The following is a 24,471-nucleotide window of genomic DNA, read 5'->3' on the forward strand; positions in this document are numbered from 1 at the left end:
TATAGCAGCCTTTTGTGCTATTATTCTTAAATTTGTATTATTGGTCCATGAAATCAATGAGCCCACAAATGATTGGCTAGTATTACAAATTGTGAATGAACGAATGAATGACGCAATCAATCAGTGAATTAACAAAAGCAAAATGGTGATAGGGGATTGGGGGAATTAAGAATGGGATCAGCCTTGGGGAGGTAGAGAAAAACTATGGATCAGTCCCCCTTTAGAACAGGGTGTAGTGAGGACGCCCTTAAGACAAATTTTACCTCCCCATCTTTTACCAAAGACTCTAAACTAATAAAACTTATCTGATTCCAAGCCTCTCTTATCTGACCTGCAACAAGATATCTGGAAACTAAATCTGAGGTTGTGGATTCCAGGTCTCTCAAGACAGAGGAAGTCTTCAGGGTATTTCAGATCATTTACTTTCACAGTCTTTGATTAAGAACATTTCCTAGAACCCATGCTGGCTACGGCATCTCTTGCTTTCCTAAATGTTCTCACATATACACTTTCAAGTCATGAAGTTCCTAGAGAACCTCCTGCCAGTTAGTCCCCTTGTGGCTTCCTTCCTAAACTTTGAGCAGACGCAGGATTTCCATAAAAAAACTACAAAATAGTCATAGATTGATACTAGTCACAATAGTAAGCCAACATTTACTGACTACCTCCTATGTGTCAGGTACTGTCCTAAGAACTTTCTATATATTTACTCATTTACTCATCGCAGCCACTTTAAGTGAGGTTCCATCACTAATGTCAGAATATTTTTGCAGCACGTGACTCTTAGAATGTTTTTCTACTTTATGTAGTAATTCACATAATGATGTTTGTCTCTTTTCTCCTCTAAATTTCAAAGCTGGGGACACGTCAGCCTTTCTTATAAATATAGCCCACCCCCACCCTCCACCCTTGGCACTAATTCTGTCTCTGATCACAGCAAATGGCAGGGTCGTTAAAGCCGTAGCTTTGAGAATAGATATCGAAGCAGCCTGACTTCTGCTTCTGTTCTGACCTGGGTTTTGAGCTCCAGGAATGAGGCTCTCCTCTTATTTCTAGCAGCCAAACCTTGGCTGCCTGATTTTTCCTAATGTATAAGTCTTTCCTTTGGTTGTTTTGGATGGTTCCCAGTCTTTATGAGACTAAAATAGCCACAGTTCTGCTCCCAAAACTCAGTAACTGTCCCCAATAATTATTGCTGTCTTTCTCTTATGTCAACTCCTGACCTGCTTGAATTTTCGCCTGCTGTCTATTCCTTAAAACTATTGCTTATTCTGTCCCAGGAAGTTAATCTAACCCCCCAAACCTTTCTCATTCCCATATAACCAGATTTTGAATATGTGTCAATATCTCTATTTTCCCCTGTTCCTCCTTATTCCTTCCATAAAGCCAAATGCCTCAACAACCGTTTAGTAATGTCCCTCATTCAGTATATGCAGGTTTATTAGTTTGTTGTTTATTAATTTACATCTGTCAATTTTAACCTTCAATTCAATTTTCTAGCACACAAGTCTCATGAGAAATTTAAATCTCCATAGGTAACTGTACTAATCCTTATTATTTGTTTTCTTTATTTAGGCTATAATCAAATTCGATAATCTTGTGGATAGGAGAATTACCAGAAAATACATAAAATATTCCATACATTTTCAGATCTGTTGAAAATCCAAAACATTGTCAACTGGGGGTTGCATAGTGATAACTAGAATTATTTAACATGTATTACATTGCACAAGGTTCTGAGATGTGTGCTGTTTATTGTAGGTTCTTAAAGAAGGAAAAGTACTGTCTCTCACTAATTTAGATTTTCTTAACTTAGGTATTTAGATAAAGATAACGTGAATACCTATTATTTTTATAGGCACTTCTGTATAAATATGCGTGCTAGTAAAGTAGGTACCAGCTTTTTGGAAACGAGGTTCAGATTCAAATAAATTCCACATCAAGGAAGGCTGGCAGTCCATTTGAAATGTTTCTGATATCAAAATAGATACTGGTACAGCTTTGTCTCAGAGCAGCCCAGGATAGATTTCTGGCTCTTCTCCCCGTCACCGATTAGTAATTTATCAGTTTCAGTATCTCTTGATTTACAGTGTTCCCCACCAGTCATCCAAACCACAAGTGGAAGGTGATTTTAAGATAATTATGGAGACAGGGGAGAAAGAAAGGAAAGGGTGAATGAAAGGAGAAAATAAGAGAGGGAGAGAGAGAAGAAAACAAAAGCATCACAGGAACAAAATAGTTTCTAGGAGAAAGAAAGATGGATTTGGGAAAAGAAAATGAGGGTGCTGGTAGGGATCACAGGAAATTCAAAGAAGTGCAAAGGATTAAGTGATCTTTTAAGACGAGAGGAAAACGAGGATGGTGATGTTACCTCATTTATTGCGCAGGCACCGTGTACTCCGTACTAAGCACTGTGCTAAGTCTTTTCCATAAGGTAAAGGAAAAATTATTTCAGATCTCAAAGACTTACAATCTGTTGTAAATATTAGTTCTAACCAGGAGTGAACCTGAAATAGTCTGATTACGGTTAGAGGCATCATCCTCTTTGCCACTGGCCCTTTACATTACCTGGGGGGAAATTGTGAATGACTAGATTTTTGAAAAAGTCAAGACAACACAGGCTGCTTAAAATAATAAATAATCACAAAAACATGGCACGTGTCGGTGTATATGATTAAGTCACCCAGGAAAGCCTTTACAATACCACCTCTGCCCTTGGACGTGCCTCAATTTTCTGTTTCTAATACCATTATAATGACTCAGGAAAGTAGGAGGAACCATCCTCCTCCTGTCCCAGGTTTCTGCTGGTCCATCAAATAGGAAACTCTGACTTCCGGTGTGCAATGGTTAGAAGCAGCCAAACGTTTTTCCATTTCTCACTTGCTTTTCCTAAGTGAGGAGTGGTTTATCTGATTGATGAGACAATAAGAATATGACTTCTGTTAGTTCCAATTTCTCTATCTGGTAGGGGATATGATAAAGGTCTTTATGTATACATGACCTCTGACTCTCCATCCTTACTCTTGGCAGATGAGAGCCAAGCGGGTATTCTCTGTGCAGCTGGTCAGGTAAGGCTTCTCTGTAAACTGACACCGTCCTCTGATGGGTCTTAAGGTCTGAACTTGGTGTGGTAATGGGGTAGGGCTGGGGGAAGCATTAGGAAGCCCATTTTACCACTAGATTCAGGCCAAAGTCTCTCATTCAGACTTACCTGCATTAAAGGTGACTAGGTTGGTCCCTATTTGTCCCCTGTGTATATTTTTCAATGAGTCTAGTGTGTCATTAATTATCTTCCTCAAACCACAATGAGGAGGCTTTAGCTCAAATGAAACTTCTAAGTCGGAAAAGTCACTAATTAAACTCAAATGTGCCATTGATTCCTTTGTTTGAATGGACATATCAATTTCCTACTGAGAACAGTGTGCTAGGGGTTCTGCAGGCGACCTATTGGTGGGGCAGAGGGAAGAACAGGCTGGGAGCTCCTTGTGCTGGGTAGGGCAAACTAGGTGGTGAGGGTGCCCTGGTGGGGGCAGAGTTACTGAGTAAGAAAAGAAAGACACAAGAGAGGAGTGGAAAGACACTAAAATCACTTACCATCAACATATATTTTTTTCTAAGAATAGCTTTTATTTTAAGTGCTAACCAGCATCTCTATTTAACAGATGCTCAGAGAACTTTGTGTTCAGGGATAGTCATAAGAACTGTATAGAGGTAATAATAACTACTTATCACAAAGGGAGAGTTGCCCCCTCCCAACAAAAAGAGAAACAAAAAGGTAATGAATAAAACTTGGAGGAGAGTATTTTATTCCTCAAAAATATTTTATTCTCTTTACCAAGCTTATTTACTTATATTTCCACAGAGAGTAGGTATCACTTTAACTATTTTTATAGAATTTTATCTTGAGGATTGGAGAAACTAAGTCATTTGCCTAAAGTTATTGTGAAGCAATGGTGAACAAAGGACTCCAGAGTTTGCTCCATCACCAACTCTGAACAACAGATCCCCGACCAGAGCTACTATCCTTGCCCTGAAAATCTGATGTAGCTGCCACTACTCTAGATTATACTCTACCTTGTTTCTGTTTCTTTGCATAATAAGCTTCTATTTCAAAGCTGAGAATGATTGCATCTTATTGGTTGAGCTGAGGCTATGTGCCCACCCTCTAACTGTAAGCAAAGTTAGAAGGCAAGTATATCTGGAGCTTTTAAAGGTCATAGTGAGAGATGAGCTCTGCCTCCCCTTAAGACTGATATATATAATCAGGAAATTTCAGATCATGGGCAACCGAATAGTGTAAATATCCACTATAACTACTGGATAAATTAAAACCTTAGTCCTTCATTTGTACTAATAGACACACATGCCTATGGGCTTCCATATTGGACAATATAGAATATTTTCATCATCACAGAAACTTCTTTTGGACAGCGCAGGCCTACACAAAACCTCTCATTTTATTAATATACAAACCAAGGGACCTGGAGGTTAATTGATTTATCAAGGTCACAGAACCAGTTAATGTTCAATTAAAAACTAGATATCAAATTTCTGACTCCCTTTTTATTGCTCTACCCATCACAACTTATTGTCTCTCAACTTACAATTATAAATGTTATGTCTGTTTTGGTCCGTTTCCCCAATTTGTCAAAAGCTTTTTGATTCTCAAGCCTCTGGCTTATTGTTATTAATTTGAAGAACTGGGATGCTTTAGTGAAAAGCTTTTACGGCTGTAAAGACAATTATTAGCAGAGCCTGGACATAACAAGTGTTTTCTAACTGTTGGTCTTCAGATGATTTGTTGCATGGAATATTAAGAGAATAATCTTAAAGGTTTTCATTTAGCCAGTCATAGAAAGGGGACAAAACTTATGCAAGACACCAAAGGTTAAAGAGAGGACAACTGTGCTTTGTCAGTCCCTGTTTAGAGTCTGGATTCCTGCCGATGTCTGCAGAGTGGCTGAGGCATTTTCAGCCACAGTCAACAAGTTGATCTCTGACATGGAATGCCACTCTTCAAGCATTTCCCAAAGGCTAGCTAGTGATAGCTAGAGGAACTGATCCAAGAAAAATATTTACACTCACACCCACTCAAAGACTCTGACTCTCTTCCTGCTTGAAGACACACTTCCTGCACTGCTAAAGTCTGTGCAAGCTGCAGAGAGCACACCGGGTCTCTTCTCAGGAGGCCCTGTGGATGCTCAGAGGAAGCCACTGACCCCAGGGAAATGTGCAGGCAGAGTGAGTGCTGCCATAGAGACTGCTTGGTTACCAACACTCTCAGGGTGAGTCTGAGAGAGCAGTCTTCAAATGTTTTCGTTTTCAAACTTGGTCTCTTCGATAGGATTGAGATGCTACTAATCATACTCCTTGGAATAAATTATGATCACCTCCAAATACTCATTTTCCTCTCTCCAAACAGCACACAGGACAATACAAATCTAAGGTGAGTGAACAGCACACAGCCTTGATAGCGGGAGCTTAGTTTTTAAACAAACAATACTTAAAAATCAATCAAATAAGGGCAGCCAACCCAGCTCATCTTTCAAGCCTCAGCCTCCTCTGGTTCCCATCAAATAGTGAGATGTGCCTTTTTCCTGACTTGAAAGGTATTTTCTAGCTACTTTTATAATTGCTTTTATTGCCCTATAATCGTTAAATATTTTTGTTCCCCATTATTCTTTAAGTCTCTTGAGGGTATGGAGTGAATCTGATTCATTTTTTGCTGTTATCTATTCAATGCAATTTATGAGTACTGCTCTAAGCTAGACACTGTTCTAGCTTATGGGCTATGGGTATATAACACAGAACAAAACAATGTTATTATTATTATCTTATGCTATTCTATTGTCTTTGTTTTTTCTCAGTATACTGTAAGCCCCTGAGGACAATTATCACTTATTATAATTGATCCTTGATTGTTCCTTAGTCAATAAGTGTTTATCGAGTGAATGACATCCTTAGGAAATGGAGTCTTGATTGAGACACCAAACTATAGGACCTGGGATGCCAAGGAGTAGAATAAGTGTTACTGGAGATGAAGAAAAGGAGCCTCATGAAACAAACGAGGCACACTATACCTGGAACTGCTGTATATATGTGTTTTAAATATTTACTCTGAGAAACTCATGTCAACCATAGAATGGTATGTAATGAAATATTTAAGGTACTGCTATAATCATTATTATTTTTTTTCATTTTGTGTTATCTTTTAATTTAATAAGTTTGATTTTTTTAGAGCAATTTTAGTTTCACAGCACAACTGAGTGGAAGATACCGAGCTTTCCAATACACCTCCTGCCCCTCACCACACAATCTGCCTCACCATTGACCTCCTTCACCAGGGTGGTACATTTGTTAGTTAATCAATGAACCTACACTGAAGCATCATCATCACCAAAGTCTGTAGCTTGTATTAGGCTTCAGCCTCAGTGGTGTACATTGTCTGGGTTTTGATAAATGTATGATGACACGTGTCCATCCTTATGGTATCATACAGAGTAGTTTCTTTCATCATTAAAAAATCCTATTTTAAAAAATAGGATGACGTGACCCATTACTTGCTCTCACTATGATACTCACAGCCCACCTCAGAGATTTCTATCTTAATCCTTGTTACATCTTCACAGACTACATGGACAAAAGGTTTCTGAGACTTTCTGGAGATGTATCCCACTTTTGCTAATGACCAGTTCCACTTAAGCCACCCAGCATTAGGAACGTATATTTTGACAATCCCCAAACACCATGATTACCTCTCTTTCCTCACAATTCTTCTTTGCCTGCACATTCTTGAAGACTCCTTCAGTAATATATGAGAGTCTGTAAAAAAAAAAAAAAAAAAAAAAAAAAAAAAAGATCCTACTTCTTTAAGGACAGAGGCCAGTACCTCCATTGTTTTGTAGCTCTCCACAGTGCTTCATATTATTAAGTTAAAAGAAGAAATTCACTGAATGAATTGAATTGGTCAGAGCAAAGCAAATCTATCAATTTTTCTAATCCTGTGGGATTTGGTTGCGAATGCATATGCTAAGTCTCTCCAAGTCTACTTTGCTAAGTTATAATTCAAATTTCAAAAGGACACAACATTTAAGTAGATGCATGTTATTTTCACAGCCTTCACATAGGACCCTTAACTGCTACCTTTTGAATCAGCTTCAGCAATTTGATGACTGTAATAAGCTGAATATAAATCACAGTTCTTTTATACTTGAGTGCCTTGCTTATAAAGATAAGAATTGTGGTAAAATTCCAAAGTGAACAGGATCTCGCTTTTAAAAGGTATCCAGCAAGAGTCGCCTTCTTATCTAGATGTAATGAAACTGCTTCACCATATGAGCACTGGCAGACACATCAGAATGGATTTGCCCTTCCAAATGTGGGAAGAGAGATTCCAGACGACAAATGAATGTGAGGCAAGTGCTGTCATTATAATTTTTCCTTCTGGGAGAAAGGAACTGTGCCCAGCCAAGAGTAGCGATACTTCTGCCATAGGGCATTGTTAAAACTATTACAATAGAAAAATATAATGTTCAGGGAAAACAAATACCCACAAGCAAGAAGCAGACTGGGAACAGACTAAAGAAAACTCCAGGTAAGTCAGGTGAGCTGGAATCTCAGCATGGTGTTCATATTTACATGCTTCCTGCTGGTCTGACCTCCTACATTAGAAGGTCATAGACTTCCCTCACAGTGGTTATCACCCAGTTTTCAAAAACTGTTCAGAGAGTATTGCACCCAAATAGCTGGTTCTTCTGAGTTGGAAATCAACAAACACATTTAGTTAAAGCCAAACTCACAGGGAAATGTTACAGCTTATTCATTTCCACAATTCATTCCACAGGAAAGAGCAGAAAAAGTTCAAGACATATTGATAGATAAATGTGAACTAGGTCATAGTTTACTGTAGAAGGTCTGCCAAATTTGGGGGCTGGACTATGATAGCTTTAAATGCACCCTGTTAAATCCCCATAAAAGTAAGCTGCTCTGTTACTCTTACACAAAATGTGCCTAGAATAGAATAGATTCTATAAAGACACAAAACCCTTACCCCTTACTCAGGTCACACATTTCAATAACTATTTACAACACTATTTGACCATAAGTCTTCTTAATTTATTGTAAAATGCACAAGCACTACAGAGGACTTGTAGCAGCCTTTAAAGTGTTACCTGGTAAGTGTTCATTGAGTAGATTGAATAGCATTAACCCCCAAAAATAAAATGAAGGTTTGAATATCTCCATCTTAAAGAGATATAGTAAAGAACCAGGAAAACTATACAAACACGCTAAAAGTCAAGTCTAATCTCCAGGTCTGTGGTCCTCTTTATATTCTATCTAATCATCCCAATCAGAATACTGCACAGGAACCAGACTTTTTAAAGTAATAACTTACTCTGGCTGGATTTTTTTATTTAATAAGCTATTTTTCTTCAATATGTTATAACATTTTTTCCATCATGACAACTTCAGTAAGACGGCCCTTCTTATCAATATCAAAATACTCCTAAATTGTTAAATTCCAATATTACATTATTTCTCATAAATATTTATTAGCCCATTCTCCCTTCTAGAAACTCTCTCTTTTCATGGTTTCTGTGATCCAAATCCCTGCTGAATTCCCCCCACTCCCCCAGGAGTTCTTTCTGAGAATTCTTCGGGAGCATGTGTTCTTTACCCCACTCCTTAAATGTTGGAGTTCCCCAAAAGCTCATCTAGCTGCATGACTTCAAATCCCAAAGCATTTTTCTTCAGCCCAGATTTCTCGATTCTGCAGTTAAATCCAACTCCTCTGAAAAACGCTGAGTACTTCATGGAATTTTATTTTTAAACCTAAACTTACCTTCTCCTATATACCCTATCCTACTTCGCATTGTCCATCACCCAAGTCAGAAAGTTGGAAGATATTAAATCTTATCTCTCCCTCATCTCTTATGGCCAGTGTTCCCAGCATCATTCTGTCATTGCTGCTTGTTCAGTATCTCTCCATTCCTCCCCATTCATCCTCTTCATTCCCAACACCCTCGCCTTGGTTCAGGCCTCAGTACATCACACCTAAGATCCTGTGACTGCCTCATGACTTGTCTATTTACTTTCCATCATAACTCTCTGCCATCTATCCTCCAATTTATTCCTATAAGTTTTCCTACAATTTTATATATTGATTCAGTCCCCTGCTTAAAATGCATTAGTAGTTCCCCTCATTTCAGGATAAACCCAAACTCCTTAGGAAGGCCTTTCACTATCTCTTCCTTGCATCTCCTTCCAGCCTCAGTGCTTGCCTCCCCACTATTTGCACCACACACCTGCCAAACCAAACAACTTGCAATTACCCCGAAGTGTCATATTACTATACTCTTCCATGGTTGCCTTGCTCCTGCTTCTATGTTGGGAATTCACTTCCCATCTTTCCTCAGTGGAGAATCCTTTACTCACCTTTGTGGAGCCATTCTGTATCTAGACCAGAAGTTCCTAGAAGGCAGGAATAACAGCTCGCTCACTCTTGTCCTTAGCACTTAGCATAATTCTTGACATTCAATAGAAACTGAAAAAAAGTATAGACTGAGCAAATGAGTAAATGTGTACATGGTCCCCTTTTCCTCTTATGTGGATAAAGTGACTTTTCTCTGAAGAACTACATTGTCACTGTTTACTGTTTTAGGACTTCTACTCAGACCTATCTTCCCTGTGAGATTCTTGAGGACGAGGACTGTTACCGCCAGACACCCTGAGGCGAGGGCAGAGTCTTGCACAAAGTGAGGTACTTATCAAATATTTTGAAATAAATGTGAATGGATAAAATATTGTGTATGTGGGTTTAAAAAATAAAATTTCATATTTTAAAGGGTCATCTGAAAATAATTTAAAAATTAAAAGTAAGATCTAGAAGGGATCTTTAATGTATCCCAACAATCTCCTTGTACAGAGATGGTAACTGACTTACCTACACAGCTAGTTATTAGCTATTCTTACTAGAACCCAGGTCTTCCATTACTTAAGCATGTGCTATTTTACATATAATAGTTACATTCAGGATTAACAAAACAATGATCAAACATACATATTAAACGTTTTTTTCAAGTATCCTCTACACTATTCTGTGAGTCTTTCTATTTCTCTTAATCAAGTTGGAGTAAAAACTTATTGTACCTCTATTATCTATCTACTGGGTGCTCATATGTGTTATGTCTTTTAATTCTTGCACCAACTCCAAAACTTAGTTACTTTATATCTCCATTTTACAGATGTGGAAATGAAATGCATTGCCCAAGGTCATGCAGTCTCAGAGCAGAACACAAACTACATACAGATCCTGTTCTCCTGCTGCTATCCCCTGCGGTATCCCTTAGTTCCTTTACTGTAGATCATCCCCACGCAGGCCATACTCCTCCTGATTCCTTATAAGATACGTGTGTCTTTCTGTTTTTAAATAGCTGACCTCACCAAAATAAAAATAAGAAATGTGTCATTCCTCTTTGTTGTCCACAGTCGGACCTAAGACCAGGTAAAAGTTGTCAGCTGTTCTTAAAGATTCAACCAAGATCTCATAAGTTTTTAACTTTCCACAGCAAGCTATAAACTCTTATAAATATCCTGTAAGATTTCCAATGCAGCAACAATTCATTTGTTGAGGATCAGATATAAGTAAAATAATTACCCCTATAACAGACTCCAAACAAAGCACACATCTGCTGAGCAGGAGACAACCCTCCAAGATCTCTCTCACCATCTCCTCCATCCATGCCAGGGTACCTCCTTTTTCTTGTATTTCCTCAAAGCTCTCAAAAGGTTATCTCTAACATAATTGTACATCAACGTTTGCATAAAGGAAAAAAATAATCTATTCTCATGAAACCACAACTTCACATGTGTCAGCGCTTACAGCCTATAGTTGAGTGCCAATAGTCCTTTTCCTTTTTATATTCACATCTTATTGTTTGTGGGAAAGAAAGCCAATTAACCTTCCTAGGGAAATCATATTACAATTAACTCATCAATATGTTAAGTAGTAAAAGCTTTTCAACAATGTGCTTTCCTTTTGAATTGTTATAAAATCTTTGGCTAGAAATAGATGCAGCAAATTCATAGCAAGGTTGAAATTCAACACGAGTTATTTCCCACATCCCTTCAATAAAGAAAAATGGTTTTGAATCCACACGTTAATTTTAAATGGGTTCACTTTAAAGTTCAGAGAAAAGAGGAATATGGCCATGCTAAGTCAGTGAAGAGTAGAGGAGATATAAGGTAATAATTTTGGTTACTGAATCCTACAGAAACAATTGCCATTATCTTCCAAAACTGTAAAATGCATTATCAATGCTTTCTGTATGTTTTACTGAATTATGGATTCAATTCTGATTTCTACTTCTGCCTTAATAGTCTGCACTTACTAATTTCCCTGTAGTACTATCCCTCCAATTTATGAACTACATTCGAACATCAACAGAAATACCAAGTAAATAAGAAACAATGAACTTCCTAATACTCTCAGGAATTGCTAGAAAGCAGGCTTGTGTTTTTTGTCTCCTTTCTAGACAGGACACATGGTAAAAATGGGTTTAGGAATAAATAGATCCAAATTTGAATCTAGGCTCTGCCAGCTAAAGGGGAGTATGACATCGGGCAAGGTCTTACATTTTATTAAATAACTCAGGCAAGTAAGTAAACTTTTTTAAACCTTTGAGTTTTTCACATGTTAATGGAGCTAATACTGTGGGGATTAAACACATTGTATAAAGCATCTGGTACATAACCGATTAACTCTTTATCTCATCCAAACTAAATTTTTAGTTCTTCTTTCTGCTGAACTAAAACATGCCTTATAATTATTTCTTCCAATTGATGCCAGTTTTGTCCTAAGGAGCAGTACACAATACAGGGGCTCCACTTCCATGTTATAGTAGTTCTCGACTCTCTCTCTTTTCTTCATAACACAGCACCCAGGTTTTTCTCTGAAGAATCACCCCTCTTCAAGTCTCAGTACAGTTGGATCTGGGGGTGCTGATCACTACTATCTCCAGGGATGGGCCTAGAATTTAACCATGAACTCATATTACTCCCATGACTATATAGGAGTAATATAGTCATTCATTAATGAATTCAGCTTATTCATTCAGGAGTGAGCACAAAACCCAATTCAGGCCAGGGCTTTAGCTCTGAATTGTTGAGCAAGAGAAATATTCACCGTTTCAGTAGACATGGCGCCATAGTTCCTCTGGCCACGATCTTGCCCATGGGAAGCAAGAGCCTCTCCAGAAATGGGACCAATGTGAAAAAGGAAGTGCGGAAAGAAAGAGTAACTGGGTCCTGAAATATCCAGCCAAGTATGAAGGTAGAGCTACTTCCCTGAAGTTTTCAATTATATAAACTAAAAAGTTCCTGTTTTGTTTTTCCTTAACTTTGCTTCGGTCAGATTTACTACTACCTGCAGTCAAAACAATCCTGATGGAAATACACATACCAACATTCTATATCTATTTGAAGATTGATATGACTTTTTCTCCATAATCTTCTGTTATTTCAAACAAACATTCCAAAGGAAACATTCAATTCCTTTAATTTCCACTCATATTCAAGTGTATCAAATCTCTTTCAATTTTTATCACTGGACTCCTTAATGTCTACTGAATGAAATGGGGTAAAAAAGAAAAAGTTTGCTGACACAAACAGTGTATAAAAGGAAAACAGAAAAGAAAATTTTAATCTACTTCATAAAAACTATTTTTAAACACCTTAAAAAATACTGCTTCAGTGGGAGATGAGGGTAAGAGGGATCAAATATATGGTGATGGAAGGAGAACTGACTCTGGGTGGTGAAAACACAATGGGATTTATAGATGATGTAATACAGAATTGTACACCTGAAATCTATATAATTTTACTAACAATTGTCACCCCAATAAATTAGAAAAAAAAATACTGCTTCAGGTCAATTAAATTGCCAACTTCAATCTTTGTTATCTAATCAAGAAAACAGGTTTCCAAAGAATCTCTATTTGCTCACACTTTATTATATTTCAATCCAACTACATTTATTCACTAATATTCTGTTATTATAATTTTTTATCAACTTAAAAAAAATTCCAATTAATTTAATATTCTAAAGTTTTCTACGTACCTAACTAAACATATTTGTACTATGTGCAATTTTGATCCTCTTTTCAAAGCACATAAAAATAGCTAACACACTGTCCCTTAATTTGAGGATTTTACACTTGCTGGGTGAAAACACTTATAACTCATCATGACCACCATCACCTTCATCACCCAAAGGGTTCCTCGTCATTTACTAAGTACTTAAAATATGACAGGCTTGGTGCAAAGTGCTTTGCAGATACGGTCTCATTTAATCCCCTTAACCTCATGACATGGTATTTTTATCACTAATTTACAGACAAGAAAACTGAGGGAGAGATAAGTTGAGACATATGTCCAAAGCCACAGAACTTATAGATGACAAAGTTAGTAATGAAAACTAATTCTGTTTCTAACGTACATGTTTTCACCCATCATTCAAGTCTGCCTCCAATCTCTGCATTGCTAAGTGGAATATATGCAAATAATGTCTGAGGAGACTATAATGGGAGAAACAAGCAGTTCTGATCATTGGTAGGAGCTTTCACAGAGATGACACTTCTTAAAATAAGTTTTTATTTCTTTTCAAACTAGGAAGGTAAATTTTAAAAACTTAAGAAAAATCAAAATATCAAAGACATCCTTAGAATTCATGCTGAAAATAAATGGCACACATTTATGACATCAGAATTCTAAGGGAAGTCCTTTTCTTTCTAGATCACCTAAGTTGATGGGTGGGACTGGCCCTAAACAGATTGTGAAAATAGTTCTTTGCCCCTGGTCTCTCTTTTCTGTGCCCTATTCACCTTCCAGATTTGCACACTATTCCTTCCTCATTCCTTAAGATACCCACATCCTTTTACTTTCTTTCCATTCCTATAACAAGCTTTTTTCAATATCAATCCCAAGGAAAGAATTCTGGTAATCTGCACTTTGGACTGCATTTATATCATCATTACTATTCCCAAGACATTTTAGCCTTATTTCTGGTTATGAAATAAAACTCTTTAAAAATATTTTTCAAGCACAGCCAGTAGATGAAGATTTTTCGGTGTAGAAACAGATGCTGAGGAATGCCTCCCAAGTCAAACGGCATAAGCAATCAAAATACACACCCAACAAGTAAGCCTGGTGCTGATGACAGATGGTACTCACCTGCCTTGCTTCTTCGTGCTCTGCCTTCTTCTGCATTGGTCCCGTTTTCAAAGAAAGTCATGCTTCTATTCCCATGGACAAGATCGATGGTCAGAGGCCAATTAGCACCTTTTCCAAATTTCTCGTCAAGTTTATCAACAATGAGAACAAAAAAAGAGTAAAAGAATTTTGTTTTCCAACTTTCCATTTTCCCACTGCTTCCTGGATAGAGGTATTTATGAGCAGTGAAATTACCAAAAGGCATACAATATGCTGATAATTCACTAACTGAATAAAAAAATACTGAATAAATTACATAACATAATTTACAATGATTATTTTGAAAGGAAGGAATCAGGGACTCATGATATTCATTACTGGGTACCCCAGAGTGAGAAATATCTTAAAATTGAACGAAATGCAAATTTAAATATACAAATGCAGTAGCCTTCAAGTGAACATGCTTGAGTCCTCTCTCATTCTAAAAATATAAGCAAACATATTTTTCATAAGATATTTTCATTTATATTTCTCCTTGAAGTCCCCTCTCGCAGGCAATATAACCAAATAGAATACTCACAGGCAAATTCAAATAGAAAAAAAAATTAAAAGAGCCATTTTGGGGAGCTCATGTAATGATACCTTACAATGCCTGTCTCTGAAATTGAGTTTCCATTAGATACTATACTAATATCATGAATATGGTGTTCCTTTAAAATGCCCAGAAGATTAATGTAAAACCTAGATTTAATACTTTTTCTTTAAAGGTGCTATTTCAAAACCTTATGTTATATCATGACCTGAAAAACTTGTTAATTTTCTTTACGAGATCTTGCTATTTAAAGATGTTCTGTCTGCTATAACACTTAGTGAAACCACGAACAAAATAACACAAGCACAAGACTGGTCTGGAAGCTGCGTCCGTAAAGCAAAGCATAGGTTTCTAACAGTTTTGACGTGTTGTGTGTGCATATGCTGCTTTTCATTTGGCAAGCCTTTTTTTTTTATGTCTTAACAGATTGCTAAGGAGTAACAAGTGTTCTTTTGTTTGTCAGATTTTAGGCGTTCTGGGGGACATTTTACAGCTATGTGGGTTCAGTTCGCTGTATTCCATGTTGAGAATATAATATCTTTAAAAAGATCTGCTGTCTTTGATCTAAGTACTTACTAAGCAGTATGAAGCATCATCTTTTGCTGGAGGGTAGACTACTCTTTAATGGGTTAAACAGTCAAATCCTGAGCTTTGTCAGGGAGAGTATCTGCCCAGGAAGTATAATGGTTCCCAGGTCCCCTCTAAACATAGAAATCTGTTCACAAAGTACACTTAATCTGGAAAATATCCCTTCTTTCAGATGCAATAATATGTAAAGCCTAGAACACTATCTGACACATAAGAGGTGATCAGAAAATATTTTTTGAAGGACCACATTCCTGCCTTGAAGTAGCCTGGGCCAGGAAAAAAAAAAATGGCCATTAGATATTGAGCAAGGCAGAAAAAGGGAATTCAAACTAGAGCCAGAACAGTAATAATGCTCCTTTAATACAGGATCTTGGGTTTCAATAATTCTTTATAAAGAAATTAAACATTTATCTGAGCACTCTACAGGGTGGCATTTACAAGTCACGTTTGGCATGCTTTAAATGCATATGTTCCTCTTGGAGCATCTCCCTATACAGTGCTGACTTATCAAAATGTGATTTGTCTCAAATATTTTTATATTTAAATATGCAAATCCATTGCAAGATTAGTAATAAAGCATATATATATATATATATATATATATATATATATATATATATATAAATATCTTTCTCATAGCCACTGAAGCAGTACAGTAGAGCAAACACAGACAAATGCTCTCTGCCATTAAACATGGAGGCGTCATGGTTTGCTCTTCTCAACTGAACCAATGCTCACTAATGCACTTGCTAACAGTACAGTAGCCTCACTTCCTGCCATTACTTTGTTTTCTGATGAATATTTAATCCACAATGGCTGACAAAGACAAGAAAGTGTAAATGGCTTAAGAGACTGCAAAAGTTCCAAAGTGCATTATCACCCTGGATATCAAAATCTAAGTTTAACAGCAGATCCACTCACTTCCAAGCAATGGTCAGGGTAAAAAAGGGTCAATCAATAGACAACTGTCTGTTGATAAAAATGATTTGACATGACTTAGGGAAGTATAAACATCATTACAATCTTGGAAGTTAGCAAATACATTGTATGAACAAAAAGTGGAATAAGCTATAACTGCAGACATATAAGTGTTTCAAAAGATTGGAAAAGAATAGAAAAATATGGCATGATTCTAGAAATATATCTACATGAGAACTGAGATAATACAACTCTGAATAGCACTGATTCAGTTAGTGCTTCAATTTCCAGGATATATCTCATCCTTACCCTCCAACACGCACAGTGGTAAGAGTCTAGTTCTAATTCTATAGTATGAGGCTCAAGGCATCTCAATAAATTTTTCTCTAAGTTAAAAAAAATTATCCTATTGTTTTACACACACACATACATACACACACAAACACACACACACACACACACACACACACACACACACACACACTCCACAATTGTGCCAAACTTGGCTAACAAGAAGGCTTTTGGAAATGCTGGTTGATCCTTAGTCATAAATGTTATATGCTGGGCATAAACGCTAGATCACTGAGTAGTATGGTAATTGTTTCTTTTTATACTTCCTTTGATGATTTTGAAATGCAAACCTTTACCATGTGCTTTCCATCTTCAAACACCTTCCCACTGCCATATTTTTCTGCATGATCAGGGTAGGTGGTTTGACTCATTCTGTAGGTTAAGCCTAGTGTCCTGGGAATATATAAGTAGGTTGGAAGTCCTTATGGGTATATGATTCTATGACCCTCTATGCTACCTCCCCTTTCCGTGGTCTGATGATCTTCCCAACTGGTGGTGCTTTGTGACCATCGTGCAAATTTTTGTTATTCTGGTATACCATGAAATTTTTATCTACTAAAATATCATACTTGGTATGATGCCATTATTTCGTCCTTTTAAAAAATATCTGAAGAAACCATTTACATCCTGAGATATATCCAGAGAGTTATATGCTTCACAAAAATTCAAATGAACAGTTACACTTTTTAAAACTATTCTTCTGTAACCTCCCTCATCTTCAAGGAGGGTAGACAGGAGGGTAGAAAATAACCCACAGAGCAAAGCTTCTAATGCAAGAATAATTCTTACTCCAGTTCAAAAATTTCTGAACAAGTAGAATATGAACATGACCGTATTGAAACTGCCATGGGTAAAATCACATGAGAATCTATTTATATCTGGAGAAAACAAAGCAAAAATACAGTACAAAGTGTAAACACTTCTTATGAAACAAAATTACAACTTGACTCCAATAAAAAGTTTGTGGTTCCAGAAAAAAAAAAGCTGTTTAAAAAGAATCTTAAAATCATCAAACAAGAGATAAGATTATTTGAAAATAAAAATGTCAGAGGAAAATATTTAGCATTAGTTTGTAACTCTCTTCCTCATTGCCCCACTAGTATAGAGTCATAAAGGGCTGTTTAAGCAGCTGGAAAAACTTACAAGAAATTATATTCATGAGTAAATAATGATACTACTGATGCACTTTGTTGTTTAAGATCACACTTTTTCAAAAGTTCAAATAATAGATTCCGTTATAAAATAATATAGCCCAGCTTTATATATCAAATCATATATTCGACTATATTGGAATCATTATTTCACTAATGCAGTCCACTTTTTTAATAATTGATTTTTACTTTAATAATTGTAGTGTCTAGTCATCTTTGGAATAATACTTTTATTTTCAAAATTTATTTTGCTAATAATGTTTATAACCCATCTGCTAGTAAATATGTAAATAATTTTATATTTATAATTTTTAAATTTTTTCTCTTATTTTTTAATTCATCGATGCCTTCTTACATTTGATATATATTAGATATTATATGTCACTGATTTTTAAAGTACTAATTATAGACATTATTAAAATATAATGTCAGTGTTATCGTATTTTCATATTAACACAAAAAAATACTAAAACACTCATATGATCATTTTATTTTGGTGTTGCAATCACTAGAAGCATGCTCCTCCTCTCTTCTTCCCAGTGATTTAAGTTCAGCAAACTACTTTCTCCCTACTACCTTTCTCCCTCTCCCTGTGATATCAGGGCTTTGAGAGAATGGGAAACAGTTCTATACCATTTGCTATCTGAGAGCTTTAGTCTAGAAGGAGAGAGGAAGAGAGGAAGGCCCAGATTGTTACTTGGTAGCCATGACGGGCAGGCCAGAGGATCGGAAGTCGTGAGTCAGATACATAGGCCATTTTCTTCTACCCAATGCCTCCGGATCTTCTAACTTTCCTCCAAGAGCAGGTGAGAAAAATGGCTCTTTAGAGCCATTCTCACAATGAGCATATTTATCAGAAAGAAGGTTTCCGAAGAAATAGGATCTCCATGAGATACTAGCATCGGGTTTCATTCTCCAGGGAAAAAAAATAATAATAATAACAATAATAAGTAAAAGTTCTAGAGTATGAGGTTACATTAGGCAGGATTCTCAACTATAAGCAACAGACAGTGACTCCGGCTATTTGAAACAGTAAAAAATAATTATTAGTAAACTATGGTCTAGCTTACACAATCTATGGAGAAGCTTACAAAATAAGGCTTACAAATCTAGTAGGAATCAAATGAGGACAGGCAGCCTAGATACTACCATAGGAACTCTTGCGTTAAGATATTACGTATGTAGGCCACTGCTACCACTGCAAGTGATTTACTCCACGATACTGTGCATGAATTCTAAATGGTTCCTTTAATTCTGTACTGTTTCTAAGTCCTGAGCAGAGACATCCAACTGATAAAGCATAGACCATGTGTCTGCCCCCTACAGGTCTAAGACTCTGCCAAATACAATTAGAAAATTATCTTAAATAGGAAAGAGTGTGGACACTTGGAGGCCAAACAGTATCAAGCAACATCAAATGTCCTCAACAAGCTCTAGATTTCCATTCTGCTATGTTTTGGCCATTAAAAAAAAAAAAGTCAGAGTTAAAATAGCCATTCATTTCACTACAGTTAGTTAACCATCAAACAAAGACAATATCTTTTTCTCATATGACTTTGAATTCTTGCATTATGAATTACGTTTTATAATTTCCATCCTTAGTTACTGAAATATGGTATCGGTCAAGTTCCATACTACTATGTGCAAGCCCCTCTTATCAAATAACGCATTGAAGATATAAAAAGTGCTATTTGCTAGGAAATGAAAGAGTAAAGAAGACATAAATACAGCTTTTCTCTGTAACACTGTTTTTAAAGTACTAAGGATATCATCAGATAATACATAGAAATTTAAATCAGATGCAATTTGTGAATCTGATGAAAAAATTATGCTCTCTATTAATGTGTATTTTGCCATGTGTTTATTTTGTTGCCTTTACATAATGTCCCATAAGTACAATATAAAATTTAAAATAAATGCATAAAAATTAGAAATAATTATACATGTACATGACCTAGAAGGATAAAATCCAGCTCACTCTGCCTCACCAAATGTGGAAGCCATTAATTCATTTAGAAATTATTTCCAAGCAAATGCCATTTTCAGCTAGTTAAATCAATAAAATCTTGCCTTGAAACAGAGGAGAAATTCTATTTTCATTTGAATTCTGTGTTTTTTTCCTTCTATAGGCGCTATATGCAGTTGTGGCAAAACCCAGCATCAAACCCTGACACGCTCTAACTGTTGGTAGGCACAAGAAATTACCATCAACTACTTCATCCTCAACTATGGCATTGTTCTTTGTTTCTTAGAATCCTGAAATATCTAAAATAAAATGCATCACTTGTTTCAAGTGAAGCTTTCTCTTTTCTAATTTTGAGAGTTCCACTGCCTTATGTGTCCACTCTTTAAAACTGACTGCCACTGTTTTATCTCCATCCTCCCTTTATCAGCAATTCCAGTCTCACTCCTCAGTATACAGAGGAAGCCCACTGAAGGTGCAGATTTACCAGGGACAGGAATCATGCATGAAGGCCTCTCCATACTTGCTCAAGAAGTACAATCCAGCCAGTTGGGATGACTTAAACTAATGATCACACCAATTACCAGAAAATTTATAGCTGCATTATCTATCTGTGCCGCTGACAGTAGAAGTGAGTCTTCTGTATTTACCAACAGAGCTGTGGCTGATTCTCAGGTAATTAGTATATTATCATCACATAATGGTCTAGAATCCTTCATTGAAGCTTCTTTATTATCCCCTGTCTGACTCTGATGTCAGAAAATACATTAAACTGGTTTTCTAAAAGGACAAGAGGAAAATAATGAAAGCAAATGAAATAAAAAGCCCCCAAGACCTGGGCACAGGAACCCAGCGGAAATTTTGCTTATATTCTGTCTACTGCAGCTCAGTAATAGTCCTCCTGCTGTGTTAAACGCCTTCTCTCTCCTCCCATTTCTAATGGGAAATGTGGTTTAGATCCCTCCACGTCTGAGCTACAAAATTGCACAAATTGTTTAAAAGTTATAAAATCTGCTAAGTTCTTATTCCTTCAATGGTTCCAGGAAGAAGGCAACATATTTCTACCTCTGCTGCCAATATTGCTTAGAAACCCTGTTGTCCTAAGCCACAGATCAAAGGGCAGGTCAAATAGTTCCACTACAATGTGTCTCTGACTGACAGTGAGCCCTACTCAGACCATTCACAGTGGACCTTTCTGCGCTGAATCTGAAATACTCAATTGATAAACATGTACCCATTAACTCATGCTTGCTTAATTCTTGTCTTCTCCACAAAACGCTAGGATTCAATGAGGAGAGATGCCACGTGGTTTTTTTTCTGTAACATTGTTGTTCACTCTATCTCCTATGTCTGCACAATGCCTATATCAAAAAAAGGCACTCAATATTGATCAGTCCAATTCATGAATTAATTCATGGACAAAACATTGTTCCAGACAGTGCTGTCAATAAAACCTTCTGTGATCGTGGAAATGTTCACGAAATGTTCATCAGACAGGGTAACTACTAGCCACATGTAGTGATTACTGAACACCTGAAATGTGCCTAGTTACAGTAACTAAAGAACTGCATTTTTAATTTTATCTCATTTTAATTAATTTAAATTTAATTAATCACATGTGGCTAGTCACTACCATATTGGATAAGAGAGCAAAGTGGGTCAAATATATGGTGATGGAAGGAGAACTGACTCTGGGTGAACACACAATGTAATATATAGATGATATATTATAGAATTGTACACTTGAAACTTATATAATTTTACTAACCAATGTCACCTTAATAAATTTAATAAAAATTTTTAAAAAATAGTTATGGGGATGTAAAGTACAGCATAGGGGATAGAGTCAATATTGTAATAACTATTTACAGTATCAGATGGGTAATAGACTTATTGGGTTTATCACTTTGTGAAGTATATAAATGTCTAACCACTATGTTGTTTTGTACACCTGAAACTAACATAATATTGTATGTCAACAGTAATTAAAAAATTAATTTAAAAAATAATTTAAAAAAAGAACAGTTCCAGACACTAGAGCTATAACTATGACTGGCACAGTTTCTGCCTTTCAGGAACTCACCATCCAGATAGACAAGTTAAAAAATTATTGTAAGTCATCATAAAAGAAGAAGCATTTGAACTGGTCATGAGGGTAAACTATAAAATTTAACCTATAGTAAAGATTCAGTATATCATCTAAGTAATATACTAAATGGTGTATGGAAGGGCTAAAGACAATGTTCTTTATTTAACTTTTAACAACTCATATGTAACTATATAAAAAATAGACTTGTTTTGAGAACTAAATGACAATATATAAAAAGCACTTAGAATATATTCAGAGCTACTATATAGATAGGGTATTATCACTATTAATTAAAAAATTTTGCTTGTCCTACTACTAAAGTCCATGTTTGTCATCATTAAAATAAAAATAAAAATAACCGTAATTTCTTTTTCACTACCTTTCACATATTTTCTGGATTTTTTGTTGTTGCTGTTAATGTTTTTGCTAGTATACTGGTATAAATTTCTTTAAGGCTGCCATTCCACATAACAATGCTTGGTACTTTGGTGAGAGAAACACCTCGGATCCTTCAGGAAAAATAATGATTTAAGGAAAAATGTTATTGTAAATGAGCTCACTTATATCAGACCAAAGAAAGAATTATTTGGCTCATACATGGCATTTATTGACATAGCTAGTTTTGGTGGGAAGGGAAAAGAGAAAGAGAAGAAAGAGGTCCCTGCACATGATCAGAAATCTCCAGCATTAAACAGTCTTCAAAAGTGGTGGCCTAGAATCCTAGAAACAAGCAACATAGCCATGTTCCTTTGATGTCATTTCTTATGGCTTTAGTCTGTAAGAGAGAAGGTTAAATAGCTCCATCTAGAGATACTTGTGATAGATCTTTGAGATACACAGGCCAAGAAATCTTCACAGGAACAAATTTCTGTTCCTTCCTTTTAAGGAGCCTGTAAATAGATCACTCCACTTATCCTAGATTGTTATCTACAGCAAATCTGGGAGAAACAGCTATAACCCAGCCATTAGAAATGTATAAAATTTCATATTATTAAAATGTGGGGTTAAATGAGTATAACTCTACTGAAAACAACAAATCCCAATGGCAAGTGAAATAAACAGATCAAGCTTTAGAGTGGCTCGCAAATAAGCTTAGCAGCATGTACCGATGGAACCATGTCAAATTGGTTATTAAAGCAAAGCAAATTGTAGACTGAAGGCTCAACTTCATGCTGAACACTACGCTGTGTGCTGAGGACGAAATGGTGTGTAAAAGCAAGCACATTCTCTGACTCCAGGGGGCTTATCATCTAATAGAGGAGAGAGGGAGGCATTAATCAAATAACATACACTATAAAAATTATAATGTAATAAGAGCTCTTAATAATAGGCGAATGATACAAGAAGTAAAACAAGAAGTTCAGAAAGACTTCTCTAAGGAAATGACATTTGAGCTCAGATATAAAACTTGAGTTGTAACTAACGAGGTAAGTAAGGACAGGATGAGCATCACATGCAGAGGAAGAGAATGCACAAAGACTGTCACAAAAAGGGACATTAAAAAAATCAAGAAAGTGAAACTAGACACAGGTGGATGGTGTGGAAAAAGGAAGAGAATGGAGTGAGCTGTTCTTCCTTTCTGGGTGGACCCTAAAATGTATCGTGTTCTCATTGTACACTGACATTTACAGATATATAATATCTATATCTATCTACATCTTTCTATACATATCTAGCTTTGGCTTCTCTACTGGAATGAGCAAAAAAGACTGAATCTTTCTCAAAAGGGATTCTACAGACATGCCCTATGGGAAAACTCTAGGAATATGTAACTAAGTGATGAGTGAGGGCTTCAAGGACTCAGGTGCTAGAAAATGGCACACTTTTCTACCAACGAGACTGAGAAAGGCTGACCCCATAAAAGGGAGGAATTGCAAAGAGCACAGGGAACTTCGGGGGGTTTATGGGTATATTCATTATCATGATTGTGATGATGGTTTCGCAGGGATGCATATGTCAAAAAAAAAGTCTCAGAATGAAATTGATTTTTCTGCCACAGGTTGGTATTTAAGACACTTATTCCAATATAAAAATGAGAAAATATACAAGCAAGAAGTAGACATGAGAACAATAAAAATGAAAATCAACGTATATAAAGAATATCATCTCACAGGTAATAAGAAAAAAGTACACATTAAAACCAGAAGTCATTTTCATTCATTGACAAAATACATATACCAGTAATCCTCCTTATACAAATCAAATACATTCTTGAAAAATGTGGAGAATAAATGTTCAGACAACAGGAGCCTGTATTTAATTACTGTAAATAAGTAAAAATAACAAAGTGTTCTGAGACCATTCAAAATCTCCAATCAGTTTCCCGAAATATCACAAAATCACTCTTAAACACTATGTAATTATTTCCACCAAAGATTTCTAAATATGAAAAAACTTTAAATGCAAATTACCTAACTATTTGTCACTTTATCATTAGCAGGTAATTCTGTTTACAGTATTCAAATAAACTGATTATGAGGTACTCTTTTCTACTCATTGTAATAAATATGCACTATAATGTAACTAAATAATACGCAATAATATTATATGGCATATTTTGCATATAATAACATGCAAAAGACACTTAAGAAATGCAAATGGCATTTTGTAA

The 24,471-nt window shown here is 36.1% G+C and overlaps 1 long non-coding RNA gene across 1 annotated transcript; it reads left to right on the plus strand.

Annotated features, from left to right (window-relative positions):
- The first annotated feature begins 5,064 nt into the window (after window positions 1–5,064).
- LOC109453382 (uncharacterized) lies at window positions 5,065–21,012 on the plus strand. Its single transcript, XR_016020541.1, has 3 exons — window positions 5,065–5,446; window positions 9,662–9,760; window positions 19,938–21,012. It is a non-coding gene; the product is annotated as an uncharacterized LOC109453382 (long non-coding RNA).
- The last annotated feature ends 3,459 nt before the right edge of the window (window positions 21,013–24,471 follow it).

Source organism: Rhinolophus sinicus, chromosome 3, assembly GCF_057876585.1.
Source record: "Rhinolophus sinicus isolate RSI-liver-muscle chromosome 3, RSI-T2T, whole genome shotgun sequence".
NCBI classification, from domain to species: Eukaryota; Metazoa; Chordata; class Mammalia; order Chiroptera; family Rhinolophidae; genus Rhinolophus; species Rhinolophus sinicus.